Here is a 15,075-nt window from a genome sequence, read left to right as displayed (position 1 = left end):
TTTGCAAATTCTTTCAGTTTTTGTTTGTCCTGGAAGCTTTTAATCTCTCCTTCTATTTTCAATGATAGCCTAGCTGGATATAGTATTCTTGGCTGCATGTTTTTCTCATTTAGTACTCTGAATATATCATGCCAGCTCTTTCTGGCCTGCCAGGTCTCTGTGGATAAGTCTGCTGCCAATCTAATATTTTTACCATTGTATTTTACAGACTTTTTTTCCCGGGCTGCTTTCAGGATCTTCTCTTTGTCACTAAGACTTGTAAATTTTACTATTAGGTGACGAGGTGTGGACCTGTTCTTATTGATTTTGAGGGGGGTTCTCTGAACCTCCTGGATTTTGATGCTTGTTCCCTTTGCCATATTGGTGAAATTCTCTCCAATAATTCTCTCCAATATACCTTCTGCTCCCCTCTCTGTTTCCTCTTCTTCTGGAATCCCAATTATTCTAATGTTGTTTTGTCTTATGGTGTCACTTATCTCTCGAATTCTCCCCTCGTGGGCCAGTAGCTGTTTGTCCCTCTTTTGCTCAGTTTCTTTATTCTCTGTCATTTGGTCTTCTATATCACTAATTCTTTCTTCTGCCTCATTTATCCTAGCAGTGAGAGCCTCCATTTTTGATTGCACCTCATTAATAGCTTTTTTTATTTCAACTTGGTTAGATCTTAGTTCTTTTATTTCTCCAGAAAGGGCTTTTATATCTCCCGAGAGGTTTTCTCTAACATCTTCCATGCCTTTTTCGAGCCCGGATAGAACCTTGAGAATCGTCATTCTGAACTCTAGATCTGACATATTACCAATGTCTGTATTGATTAGGTCCCTAGCCTTTGGTACTGCCTCTTGTTCTTTTTTTTTGTGGTGAATTTTTCCGCCTTGTCATTTTGTCCAGATAAGAGTAGATGAAGGAGCAAGTAAAATACTAGAAGGGTGGCAACAACCCCAGGAAAATATGCTTTAGCCAAATCAGAAGAGATCCCAAATCATTGGGGGGAGAAAGGGGATAAAAAGAGGTTCAGAAAGGAAAAAAAAAAAAGAAACAATTAAAAAAAGAAAACCAATAAAGAAAAAATATAAAAAGGAAAAAAAAATATATATATATATTAGATAAACTAGTTAAAAAACGTTGAAAAAGAAAAGGGTAAAAGTTAAAAAAATTTAACAGAAGAAGAAAAAAAATTGAAAAAGAAAAAAAATTAAATTAACTACAAGGCTAAAGAATCATGGGGAGAAAGCCATGACTTCCGTGCTTTGCTTTCTCCTCTTCTAGAATTCCGCTGCTCTCCTTGGTATTGAAACTGTACTCCTTGGTAGGTGAACTTGGTCCTGGCTGGGTTTCTTGCTGATCTTCTGGGGGAGGGACCTGTTGTAGTGATTCTCAAGTGTCTTTGCCCCAGGCGGAGTTGCACCGCCCTTACCAGGGGCCGGGCTGAGTAATCCGCTCGGGTTTGCTTTCAGGAGCTTTTGTTCCCTGAATGCTTTCGGTAGAGTTCCGGAGGGCGGGAATGAAGATGGTGGTCTCCCAGTCTCCAGCCCGAGGAGCCGAGAGCCCGGGGCCCCACTCCTCAGTGGGCCCTCAGAGAACAGCGCCCAATTACTCCCGTCACCCTGGCCTTCGGCCGTGCTCCGAGCTGACCGAGCCTGCGACCGGTTCAAGGTAACCCCGAGTTTAGAGCTCACTCCTCGGCTCTGTCTCTGTAGCCAGCTTCCCTGTTCTGATACCTGTAAGCTCTGCGACACTCGGACACCCGATCCTTCTGTGACCCTGTGGGACCTGAGGTCACGTTGACCCCGCATGGGCTTCACCCCGGTTAAGCCTCTGGAGCGATGTCCATCAGTGGAACAGACTTTTAAAAGTCCTGATTTTGTGCTCCGTTGCTCCGTTGCTTGCCGGGAGCCCGCCCCTCCCCCCGTGGTCTATCTTCCCGTCACTTTGGATTCACTTCTCCGCCAGTCCTACCTTTCAGAAAGTGGTTGATTTTCTGTTTCTAGAGTTGCTGTTCTTCTCTTCAATCTCCCGTTGGATTTGTAGGTGTTTGCAATTTTAGATAAGCTATCTAGCTGATCTCTCGCTACCTGAATTAGTCTCAGCCTGCTACTTCTCCTCCATCTTGACTCCTCCCCTGAATTGGTATTCTTCCAGAAGTAAGTTGTTCTTGCTAGAAAAGTAACAGTAAGAATGTTAAAACACAGTGATGCCCAAAAGTTGATAGAATATGAAATTTAATATTGTTTTGCAACCAAGAATTTCCAATAAAGTGTTTTACACTACACTACAAGTTCCTAAAGACAGAAGAATGCATTAAATAATATTAAATAACCTCTATTTTGACACATTATCTTGATGTAAGTAAACCAAGACCATTGGTATTAATTCATTCTTTCTACAAATATGACCACATATATATTCTAGACAATATGCTTCAAGTTGGAGACTCAAAGAAGAATTCAATGAAGTACTTATTTTCAATTAGCTTACTATGTAGGATAGAAGATAGTTAAAAGCAAGTAATTTTTTAAAAAGTGAATATTGCAGAGATGATTAAAATTTAGGAATCCTCTCCATTGTACTAGAAGACAATATAATATTGTAAAAGACAGTAAGACCATAAAGTAGGAAAAAGTGGAGTGTTTACTTGATTATTTTAACTTCCTGCTTATAAAGTGTGCTCAGGTTGAAGGAATTCTGAATAATTCACAAAATTATACCCAGTCAGTATGTAGAAAGTAAATTTCCAGACAACTCTCTGAACTGAAACATGGTTTTGGAAGAAGAAAGTTCATAAATGACAACTTCAGCTCATGATTTGTTAGTTTTATGAATTTATGCAGAACATTTACTTAGCTAAGACTCAATGCCTTAAACTAAAAATAGTGATGATAATAGTAGGCCAAAAATACATTGAGTCCTCCCTTTGGCAAGGAGACTATTTCTGTCACATTGTATCAGTGCAGCTGAATTGATGCCATGCCAGTTTTGGATCTAGTATTTGAGGTGATTGGCAACAGCAGCTTGATCCTTGAAGGCCAGGAGCCACTACATATAAACTGTGACTACCCCACTGCATCACCATGTAAGAAGTTCAATTCTCTTGCCAGAGAAACTCTGCAAATACGTGGAGAGGGATAGTGGTCTGGATGACACTGGCCTCCTACCGACCCATCACAGATCAGACATGTGAATAAAGCCTCTCATATAAGACTGGTTACCAGTTGAATACGTAGAAGTTAATGTCAGGTGGGGCAAAAGTATTGCTCAGCCCAAATTCCTAACCCACAAAATCAAAAGATATTTAAAAAAATATTTGTTTATTATATTTTTGGTATTTTTCCGCATTAATAGGTAATCACCACAATGAAAAATAAGTAGTACCTTGGGTAACTTGGGCTATTTTGAGGGCTATGTGAGATAATATGTATCAAATTTTTAGCATCATGTTAAAATCCCTAGCAAGTGTATTTCCTAATTAATTAGCTGGCCACTATTGTCATGAATTCAGAAGAGCAGGAAAAGCACAAAATCCTGAGTAAAACTCTAATCAGCACTGACATTATCAGGTTGATCAACAAAAACAGAACCAAGAAAAGAGAGACAGAGAGACAGATGGAGACAGAGACAGAGCATGGGGGAAGGGAAGAGAATAAGAAGGAGGAGAGAGAGAGAATGTGGGAGAGAGAGAGAGAGATAATAGAGGGAAGAGCAGATTCAGTGAAGTCTGATGTCCCAAGAGCAAGGAAAGTTTACAATTAGGTGGGCAGGACTAAGATATTACCTAAGACTATTGAAAAGCTTAGGCTGTAAATGAAAAATAAAAGGGAGTACAGGAAGTTGATATTTTAACCATATGGAGTACAGGCACCACTTTTAAGAGTGATTAAGATAGAGTAAATCAAGACTAAATAGGGATAAAGGTATCTTTTTAAAGGTAATAGCAAATTGGTCTTCCTCGAAAGGTGACAACAGAATCTGAAAAGAAGTAGCTCTACATGAATCAAGACAGCATGGTGCTGGCAAAAGAATAGACAAACAGATCAAAGGAACAGAATATACAGCCCAGAAGTAAACCCCATAAAGATAGCCAACTCTCTTTGATAAAGGAGCACAGGCAATACAATGCGGCAAAGACTATCTTTTCAAAAATGATGTCGGAACAACTGTACATCAACATGTAAAACAGTTCATCTAGATCCAGATCTCGCACTCCTCACAAAAGTTAAATTAAAATGTATCACAGACTTCAATGTGAAATGCAGAAGTATAAAACACTTAGATGATAACAGAAGAGAAAATCTAGATGCTCTTGGGTTTGGCAATAACTTTACAAAAACAAAGACATGATTCATGAAAGAAAGAAGTGATAAGCCATACCTCATTAAAATTAAAAACTTTTTCTCTGAAAAACATTTTTTTAAAGATTTATTTATTTATTTATTCGACAGACAGAGATCACAAGTAGGCAGAGAGACAGGCAGAGAGGGAAGGGGAAGCAGGCTTCCCACTGAGCAGAAAGCCCTACGCGGGGCTCAGTCCCAGGACCCTGGGATCATGACCCAAACGAAAGGCAGAGACTTTAACCCACTGAGTCACCCAGGCGTCCCTCTGAAAGACAATTTTAAGAAAATGAAAAGGTAAGTCACAAACTGGAAGAAAATATTGGTAAAAGATGCATTTGACAAAGGACTGTTTTCCAAAATATATAAAGAATTCTTAAAATTCAAAAATAAGAAAAAAATATATAGTTAAAAAATGGGCCAAAGATCTTAAGAGTCATCTCACCAAGGAAGATACACATATGGCAAATAAACACATGAAAATATGTTCTACATCTTAAGTCATCAGAGAAATGCACATTAAAGCAATGAGATACCAGTATGCACCTGTTAGAATAGCCAAAATCCAGAACACTTGACAACAACAAATGCTGGTGAGGATGTAGAGCCACAAGAAATCTCATTTATGGCTGGTGAGAATACAAAATGGTGTAACATTTTGGAAGACAGTATGGAAGTTTCTTAAAAAACTAAACATATTCTTGCAAGAAGATCCAGCAATTGTGATCTTAATATATACCTACAGGAGTTGAAAGCTTATGCCTGCACAAAAATCTTTACATGAATATTGTTAGCAGTTTTATTCATAATTGCCAGAACTTTGAAAAAATAAAGACATAAAGACTTGTGTTCTACCTAATAGACTAGAATCTGGTCAATTTAAATTTGTTTTTGTTTTGTTTTGTTTTTTGTTTTTCCCTATTTTCTCACTCTTTGGATCTTCAAAGTTTGATTTTCTTACTATTTTAAAGATATATTGTTGAGGCATCTGGCTGGCCCAATCAAAAGAGCAAGTGGTTCTTGATTTCAGGTCATGAGTTCAAGCCCCATGTTGTGTGTAGAGATTACTTCTATAAATATTTAAAATACATAAATACATATATATATATATATATATATATATATACACACATATATATATATAGTTATAGTTATATAGCTTATCAATGTTCTTTTTAGGTAGAGAGTTTGTTTTGAGATAATTCAACTATTTCTTCAATAGTTTTAAAATGACAAGAAATACATGAGATAGAAATCTACTTAGAGAAAAAAATAGATAAAATTAGAAGTTTGTAAAGACCAAGATTAATGTCTTTTCAAAAAAATGCTGAAAATTAGATGCTAGTGGGGGCTGTGTAATTTGGATTTGTAATTGTGTGGCTGAGATTATCCAGCAGGTAATAGTTTCTCTACAGCTTTTTTTTATTTTTAAATAAAGGTTTCTTCACTATGGTTTGTAGATGAACTTATTGCAGATGGACCATTTGCAGAATACTAACCTAGATAAAGTTTTTCTCATAGTGACCTTATCATGCCAGTCATGCTCCAAAGTTAGTAAGTGGTAAGCAGCTGAAACTAGGTCAGCCAGCACCAAGCCAGTCACTGACTGTGGTGACTTTCTATGAAGGCACAGCCCTAATGGGGAAAATGGCTTTTTTTCACATAAGGCACTGTGATTATTTGATAGGTAGAATAGACAAAAAGCAGTTGAGTTATGTTAATAGCAAATCTATTTACAGAGCCGCTTCCTTATTTAGTTAGACTTCTGGTTCCAAATATATATGTTTCTTTTCTTTGAGTCCCCATTTCCCTCTTGCCCATGTTATCTTTTCTAACATTTGACTCTAAGAAGTTTCTGGGACCAATTTCCTACTATAGGGTTTATCTCTCCCCTTACCCCCAACAAAACCAAACAATTCTTGGACACCAGCTGGATGTCCAGCAATCCAACTCAATTCTGATATTATCTGCCCAGAGATAGCATCAGATTCTACAGGTTACAGGTTAGGGTCTTAGTCCCACAAGACTGTCCTCTGCTCCATTCCATTGCAGACACCAATAGCGAGCCTAGGTTGTTAACTGTGTTTCTGACAGATTGGCTTCAAGTCAGAGGTTCCAAGGCTAGAACAGCTCACGGAACTGAAAGAAACATTTTATTTACTAGATTACTGGTTTGTTAAAAAGGGATATAACTGAAGAACTGTCAAATGGAAAAGATGTAGAGGTCGAAGTTTGGTGAAAGACACAGAACTTTCTTGCCCACCACCTTCCCCAAATATTCACGTGCTCACCAACCAAGAAGCTCTCCTTTGGGTTTTTATGGAGGCTTCATGTTAGAGACATATTGATTAAATCATTGGCCATTCGTAATTGAACTCAATCTTTTATTCTTTCCTCCCTGGAGGAAAATTCCAACTCTCTGATCACGTGATTGGTTCTACTGATAACCAGGCCCCATTCTTAGGTGGGTTCTAAAATCACCTCATTAACATAACAAAAGACACAATTACTTTTCTCTTAGGCATTCCCAAGGGTTTTAGGAACTCTGTAACAGAAAGGGGACAAAAACCAAACATATACTTCATGCTATACATCACAATAACACAATAAGGTATTCTTTGCCTCATTTCTGCTCATCCACCAATATGAGACAGAATGATGTTTTCTGTGTTTCCAAAGACAGCAATAAAAAATATAGTATTGGGGCACCTGGGTGCCTCAGTGGGTTAAGCCTCTGTCTTCTGCTCAGGACATGATGGCAGGGTCCTGATATCCAGCCCCACATTGGGCTCTCTGTTCAGCTGGGAGCCTGCTTCCCCTCTCTCTCTGTCTGCCTCTCTGCCTACTTGTGATCTTTCGCTCTCTGTCAAATAAATAAATAAAATTAAAAATATATATATATATATATATATATGGTACTTATTATGTGAGACAACCAAAAATATGTAATTTTTTTCAAATATGTTTCTCAAACAGAGTTGAAGTGATTTTACTATATAATTTACTGTACTGTCATAACTTAAGACTTGACTAATTTTGGTGACACCTGGGTGGCTCAGTCAGTTAATCTTCTGCCTTAGGCTCAAGTCATGATCCCAGGATCCTGGGATCAAGCTGCTGCATCAGACTCCTTGCTCAGCAGGGAGCCTGTGTCTCCCCTGCCTGCTGCTCCCTTTCCTTTCTCTCTGACAAGTAAATAAATAAAACCTTAAAAAAAATTGGTCAATATTTTTTCCACATGTATATGTGACCTTCATGGAATGTATATATATTTTTCCTCTTAGATTTTGTGTTTGTAAAATAGAGATAAACATTTTTAATTAACTGTACAAATATCTGTAGGAAAGTAAAACTAAATTAAATATATAATCAACTCTCACAATTACAGGAAAAACTGACTTAGTTTTTTTTTTTTCTTTCTTGTTGGTGATTATAGAATATATCATTAATTCTCTCAAAGTTAATGAGGTCATAGAAAATAAAACTAATAAAATGAAACAATAAAAATTATTCTTTAGCTTTGTATCAGTAATCAGGAAGAAAAGAGACAAAAAGGCAAAACATTTCAACTTACCAAAAATTACTTTTACCTGAAAGATAAAAGTCCTAACTCATTTACAAAATGACACTCATGTAATTGGGAAAAGTAAGTCCATTCTACCCAGGAATGTAACGATACAATTTGAGAATGCATCTATTTAATGTATTTTAATTTCTGAATTTCTGCCTAACTGGCGAATATTTGAGAGTTTACACTTCTATTTCTAATATGGTATGCCTTTCTAATTTTGGGTAGAGGGTTGAACAATCAGTTTAGATTAACTTTATTCTAAATTAAATTAGTAATCTCCTAGGTTATAAACTGCATGATAGTTGTCTCTTTGTCTTTTTTCATTCTTTTATTTATAAAGATTTATTCATTTATTTATTTCTGAGAGAGAGAAGCAGGGTTGCTGCAGAGGAAAAGGGAGAGAATAACTAGCAGACTCTGCTGAGTGCAAAGGATGAGATCTCATCATCCTGAGATCACTACCTGACCTGAAACTGTTTGATACTGAATCATCTGTGCCAACCAGGTACCCCAGTTACGGCTTTTAAAAATATTCTGTTCAAAAAGTATATATATTCTGTCTAATATATCTAAATATCTTCTATCCTAGAAGCTAGTGAAGTGGGAGAGTTAGGTTCTCATCTCATGGAGTCAATGAATGAATGAATCTTGCAGACAAAAAGGAATGAGTAAAGTGATAGAAGTTTGTTAAGCAAGGATACAGAGAAAGCTCTCAGGAGTGGGAAGGGTCCCCACCGGGTTGTCTCTCAGCATTTTTAGGGCAAGTCTTTTATTGCAAACTTGACCAAGAAGCTTGTGGCCTTGAGATTCTTGTACCACTTGGTTTGAACAAAAACTATTGACAACACCCTTAATGTCTTACTTCTTCCAGGTTTGGTCATTTTCTGTGATACGTTGTAGCTGCCAAAGAAAAATACTCCTTAACTTATGAGGCCAGGTGGTCTCTTTCTCTTGTTCAGTCTGTCTTAGGGCTTCTGCCTGCCAGGAATTGTTTTGGAGCCTAGCCAGGGCTTCCCCTACCTTTCCCTGTCTATACCTTAACCCTTTCCTTACTCACTGAGACATTTCCAGTTATATAGTAGGCGCTCAATAAATAATTGCTAAGCACATGATATTCTTTTCACAATTTTCACCACATATGATTACATCATCCTATTAAATAAAAGTTGATTTAACCCAAGGCATGGAAATTCTTTACTTTTGGTTTAAAAAATGGATGGTATCTCAAGCTACATGAATTGCCAGAATGTTTTTGCTGTATTTTGTCCTTTCTAATTCTGTATTCCTATTATGATAAGCAAACAACTGTACTCTAAGATGGCCAGCCAAACCAGCAAGGGAATTCCTATCCTTGTCTCAAAGCCCTTCCGGGTTCTTTCCTACCCGTTTTCCTCTGAGCCTGCCAGTGTTAAATAAACCTTTGATCCTCCAAAGTCTCTGAGTACCTCTTGATTCTTCCATCAGGATCCATTTCAGTTTCCATAAAAATTAAAGGAACTATAGAAACATAGCGTTTATGTTAAAAAAAAATGTGTATATATATATAGGATATATAAATATCTAAAAATAAATAATGGAATAATACTGCTTATAATAACTACTTAATACATGGGAAAGGGATTTATACTGTTTATTTCAATGAGAAGGGACATTTGAACATCCATTCTGATCAAGTGGAAAAATCTTGAAATGAGTTACAAGTCACTAAGCAAGTAGTAACAGAATGAAAAAACAAAAATCAATAATGCTCTTTTAGAGTGGCAATAAACACTTATAAAGTACAATAAAGAAAATTGCACTCAAAAGCGTTAAGAAATTCAGCATCAATGATGGCAAATATATGATTTGTATGTGAAGGAAGATACACTTATTAAAAGAAATTATGTTTCTTTTAAGAGTTATGCCTCTTCAGCATTCATGGAAACATTCATGGAAACATTCATGGAATCATGCCTTGTTGGCAGTCCTGCCTTAGCCATGATGAGGGAACAGAAGGCTGGCTAAGGACAAAGCAGAAACTGGCACCCTACAACCTTCCCCTACCCCCACTCCTGGGTGGGACTTGTGTGACATTCTTTGGGAATCTCCCAACTATCTTAATGTTTCCCTTGCTAAGAAGGGAAAAATGAACTTGACAATGGCAAGGCCTCTGGTATCTGGTATCTTGTAGGTCCTCTTTAGCATATGAAAGTTCTATTGAAACCTCCCTTTTTCCTTACCTCCCCCAACCCCATCATACATAACCTGCCACCCCATTACAACCCCATGGCAGCAACTCTTTCTGCCCATGGATCCTGTCCTCGTGCTTTAATAAATCACCATTTTGCACCAAAGATGTTTCAAGAATTCTTTCTTGATCATTGGCTCTGGACCTCACCCCACTGAACCTCACTTATATTCTAAAACTTAATTAGCCAGACAGTGCTTGTGTCCATCTAAATGCGCAGCCTGACCAGCACAGTCTGGAACAGATTTCCCCTTCTATCCCAAAGCCCAGTGCTTCTATCAAACCTTTTGTGAGTTTAAATGGGGTAAAGAGAAAAAGCAATTATCATTAATTTACATGAAAACACATTTTCAGCATTCCCAGACCCAAAAAATAACCTTTCTTAGGTTTTTCTTAAGCTTTTCTCCCTCTTGCATAGGATACATGGGATGAATCAAGGTAAAACACAGATGCTTACAGTCACAGTTCAAAACTAGGTTTTGAAAACTGCGATGGATCGGACACCAGAGCGGAGGTGCCCTTGATCTTGAGCTCCATCAAGTCCTTCTCCGACCACGCCCAGTGTGGAAGGCTGGAGGTGCACCTCGTGGGAGGCTTCAGTGACGACAGGCAGTTGTCACAAAAACTTACTCATCAGTTTCTTAGTGAATTTGACAGACAAGAGGAGGACATTCACTTAGTGACGTTGTGTGTGACAGAATTAAATGACCGGGAAGAAAATGAAAACCACTTTCCAATCATTTATGGCATCGCTGTCAACATTAAGACCGCGGAGATTTACCCAGCGTCCTTCCCAGACCGGGGTCCGGAGGAGGCGCTGCGGGCTGCCCGGGCTTTAACAGGAGGACCAATGATTAGCATCTACGACGCAGAGACCGAGCACCTGCGTCTGGGGCCGTACTCCTGGTGCCCTTCCCGAACATGGACTTCTGGCTGCAGCAAGACGACAAGCAGATCCTAGAGAACCTTTCCACTTCGCCTCTGGCTGAGCCGCCCCACTTTGTGGAACATATTAGGTCTACCTTGATGTTTTTAAAAAAACACCCGTCTCCCACCAGCGCACTGTTTCCTGGAAACAAGGCTCTGCTCTACAAAAAAAATGAAGGTGGCTTGTGGGAAAAGATCTCTTCTCCCAGAAGCTGAACACAGGATCACCAAAGAAAGCACCTTGCCGGCCTGACGGACCACCACGGGGCCTGCGGAGAACGGGCATCAGAGTCTCCATCTGCCGAGTCCTAGGTCTCCCTCCTTACTGTCCTTCAAATGACTTTCAAAATAAAATCTTATTTTGGCAAAAAAACAAAAAAAAACAAAAAAAAAAAAACACAAAAAACACTAGGTTTAATGCTGTCATGCTAAGCATAGTTCTAGGGAAGGAGGTGGGTGGCATCACTCACTGCTGGGGTGCACCGTGCCTCTTATAATGGCTTGCAGCAAAACAAATGCTGAGTACTGTTTTTGCTTTTTGCCTTTTTTTTTTCTTGAAAAGCAAAACTCTTCTCTATATTTCTTTCCATTACAGAACACAGGTCTGAAGGTAGATTTTTCATAAAACAAAGTGACATAACAAAATTTTGGAAAGTGGGGATACTTGTATGCTTGAACTCATCACTTCAGTGTAATTAGCTTGCCAAATCATCTTTCTTTCCTTCTGTCCTCCTTTTCTTTATTTTCCTCAAAAAATAATAAGCAAAGGCTTAAGTCTCATGTTCACAAAAAAGGAAATGCACATAACTGCAGGTAAATTTTTAAAGAATTACTACTCCATGAGTCTCAAGTTAGGAAAAAAAATAATAATAAAATAAATAAATAAATAAATAAATAAATATTAAAATGGAATTCTCAGTGCTGGTAAGAATGTTTGGAAATAGTCTTAAATAACTGATAGCTTTACGAATGTGGTGCAAATTAATACACATTTTGAAAAGCAATGTGTTGTTGAGACTATACAGTCCTATCATATTCTTCAACATACACCATAGATAGGACTGGGCCACTGACGCAATTTGAATACAAACAATTTATCATAGACTATTTAATAATAGAGCAGAAAATAGAGATAAGGTTAGTCCAAGAAGCTGTGTTAAGTAAACAATAAACAAAATTCTTGAATATAATCCAATAGCATGGATAATTGCTTTTTGTGCTTTTTAAATTATTTTTATTAACACATAACGTATTATTTTCCCCAGGAATACAGATATGTGAATCATCAGGCTTACACATTTCACAGCACTCACCATAGCACATACACTCCCTGATGTCCATAACCCAACCACTGTATCCCTAGCCCTCCACCCCCACAGCAACCCTGAGTTTGTTTTCTGAGATTGTCTCTTATAACATGGATAATTGTTAATGGTACACTATGAGATGCTACCCACACAGGAAGCACATTCTACTTGAAGTTCATTTTAAACGATGTTTTGGGACTTGTAACTAATTGACCTTCCCATCATCACAGGATGTTTTCCTCGAGAATTTTCATAAGGAATTCCAGTAGATAAATAATAAAGTAACATATTTTCTTTATGTGAGAAAGCAATTGTCTAACTATCCCTAATAAATTCAGATCTCTTTTTCTTCTTCCACTAACAACAGCTACTACCTGGACCTTCCAGTAATTGACAGTCACCAAGTTATGACAAATTGGAAGATGATAGACTTGGATGAACAAATCCACTTATTTTTTACTTTCTCTATGGAAATAATGAGTAAAAATATCTATTGTGCCTCAACGTAGTGAGGCGGGAACAGAAGGCAAGTTGAAGACAGAGCAGAAGCTGATATCCCACAACCCTCCCCCACCACCCATGGGCTATATGTGACATTCCTCAGGCACTCCTGGCTGCCCTAAAGGGAAAACAAATATTTAACTTGTAGAGACTACAATCCTGCAAGACCTGAGTCTCCTTCAGTTTACATACAAAAGCCTTAACAATAGCTTCCAGAAGGAAATGTAGATACAATTAAATGTCCTTATAATCTGTAGCCCATTGACAGATACTTGAAGCAGGCAAGAGTGTAATGTTCCTCCAGGAAGTTCCTAACTATCTTCATGTTATAGCTTTACTAGAGGGAAAAACAACCTTACCTTGACAATGGCAGGGTCTCCATATCCTGTGACTGCTCTTTAACATATGAAAATCCTTTTGTAACCTCCCTTTTCCTTACCTCCCCCAATCCCATAGTATATAATCAGCCACCCTTCATAAACCCAGAGCAGCAGCTCTTTCTGCCCATGGGTCTCATCCATGAGGCTTAATAAACCACCACTTGGCACTAAAGACATCTCAAGAATTCTTTCTTAGCCCTCAGCTCCAAACTTCACCCCACCCATCCTCACCTATATTCCAAAACCACATAAATAGTAGAGCCAATGACAGGTCTTTATTTGTCACCTTCCTGCTCAAGAAGATATGGAGCCAGTGAACACCAGACTCTCACTGCCCTCTCCTCTGTCAAATCATTCACTTTCCTTAGGATAGGAGAAAAAAAGGCGAAGAAAAGAGCTAACATTCTCTAGTAAGCATGTCCCTCAAAGTGTAGAAGATTTGGCAAGTAATTCTCCTTGTTACAGAATAGGAGATGGGGCCAAATCACTACCATTATTTTCCCTAGAAATGTATTTCATTTGTAATTATTGTTAGGTCCGTAATCAAAGGAGTGAGACTGATGCAAAGTGAAGGTCAAGCAAAGCTTTATTCCACGCCAAGCATCGAGAAGCAAACTGATGGACGGGTCAGGGCTGTCTTTTACAAAGAGGGGACCCCTCCCTGCCTTACAGACTAACTTTTATAGAGCAAAGGCCACACACAGGTGGCGATTGAGGTCATTGAGGTCACAGAGAAAGCTGCATAGTCATGCTAGGTCACACATGGGTGGCCAATTGAATTACAATTTACCCTAGTAGATATTTGAACTAGCCTATCACCTTGGTCAGAATTGGTGCCCAAAAGGCGGAGCCCACACTCCTTGGTAACTAGGGAGACAGTATGCATGCCCCACTGATTGGATACCTCCACCTGGCCTGACCCACCCTTGTATTTTGGCTTTGTTACCTGGGACTGGTTTCCTGGACTTGCTTTTAAGTAAGTTCCCTGAGCGGGGGCGGGGGGGGGGGGGGGGGGGGGGGGGGCAGGGTCAGTTTAAGTTTTACTGCATAAACAGCAAAATCACTGTTTAACCAGATGGAATCGCTCTGGCTAAACAGGCCCTTACAATTATGTTGGAAAACAAAACCATATATAGACAAATAACAAATACCCTCTCATTGAACAGGCTTTGGAATAATGAGTTGTTATAAGATGCTTCCTTATCCTATATTACACATTTCAAATTTTATATGCTGAGCATATACAGGTATCACAGTGAAATTCACACACAAAAAAAAAGTTGGAGAAAAAAGGCTGTTTTTATAGCCAATGAACATATTAACACTGTAGGCTGGGCAGATTTTTTTGAAGCATTCTCTAATTGCCAATTATTTGCGTTTTCCAAACAATGACCTTAAATTCACTTTTAAACATAAAGTTTTTGGTAACCAAAGAATATTACTATTTAGTTCTCATAAAAATAAATGCCTGTAAAATGCATCTGTAACTGATTGATAAGGTTTTATTTTGCATATATTGTAACATAAAAAATTTGGAACAGATATATATATAGATAGATATGTCTTTTTTAAATATATGTTAAGGAAACAGGAAATACAAAGTTGATTATTTTCCCTAGAGTTCTTTAAAATGGCTAGTGGTAATTTTTTTTTTTTTTTTTTTTTGCTTATTGGTTTTCCTTGTTTGTGGTGTGTGTGCATGTGTATACACATATGCTTTAGTCTCTTTTATTATTTAAGATGCAAAGAATTGGAAATGAAATTTTGAATGTCTTGATCTCAATTTTGATAAAATAACAAACTCAAGCTGGAACTGGTAGAACAATTTTTGATTGAA

General features: G+C 38.0%; 1 pseudogene; it reads left to right on the top strand.

Moving 5' to 3' along the window:
- The first annotated feature begins 2,961 nt into the window (after positions 1-2,961).
- On the top strand, positions 2,962-11,416 carry LOC125093069 (protein N-terminal asparagine amidohydrolase-like; annotated as a pseudogene).
- Positions 11,417-15,075: the final 3,659 nt, after the last annotated feature.

This window comes from Lutra lutra, chromosome 1, assembly GCF_902655055.1.
Source record: "Lutra lutra chromosome 1, mLutLut1.2, whole genome shotgun sequence".
Taxonomy (NCBI): domain Eukaryota; kingdom Metazoa; phylum Chordata; class Mammalia; order Carnivora; family Mustelidae; genus Lutra; species Lutra lutra.
The sequence above is the reverse complement of the archived record's forward strand: the minus strand, read 5'-3'. Positions and strand labels throughout refer to the sequence as shown.